The following is a 492-nucleotide window of genomic DNA, read 5'->3' as shown; positions in this document are numbered from 1 at the left end:
GCCAGGATCCAGAGCCCAAATAGACACCCTAGCGGTTCGGGATCTGGGAGGCAGACCTGTCGGTCTTCTCCTCAGGTGCGGGATGGACAAGAGGGACAGGGCAAAGGCTGGGGCCGCCGCGCGGGCGCCGGCTTCTCGCCCTCCTGGCCTCCCCACCCCAAAGCCCCCAGGATCTCCTCGACCTCCTCCTCCGGTAACTGCCGCGGCCCTTCGAGTTCTGGGAGCAGCGGGAGCTACTGGGCGGAGATCCCTGGCCGAACGAGGTGGGGGCGGCGGTGGAGCTGAGGCTGCTGCCCGAGGGGGACCAGCGAGGAGCTCCGGTGTGGGTCCCCGGAACCCAGGTACCCAGCCTTCTTCCTCTGTCCCATCCCATCTCCCCCCCCCATTCGGAGACATCTTTCCTTTCGGGCACTGCTGACCTCCTATCTACAGCCTCCAGGCCCCCAGCGGCTGGGAGAGGGGAGCGCCCCACTGCCAAGACCCCGGGCCAGG

This window comes from Fukomys damarensis, unplaced genomic scaffold (assembly GCF_012274545.1).
Source record: "Fukomys damarensis isolate Sample0158 unplaced genomic scaffold, DMR_v1.0_HiC HiC_scaffold_37, whole genome shotgun sequence".
Taxonomy (NCBI): domain Eukaryota; kingdom Metazoa; phylum Chordata; class Mammalia; order Rodentia; family Bathyergidae; genus Fukomys; species Fukomys damarensis.
The sequence above is the reverse complement of the archived record's forward strand: the minus strand, read 5'-3'. Positions refer to the sequence as shown.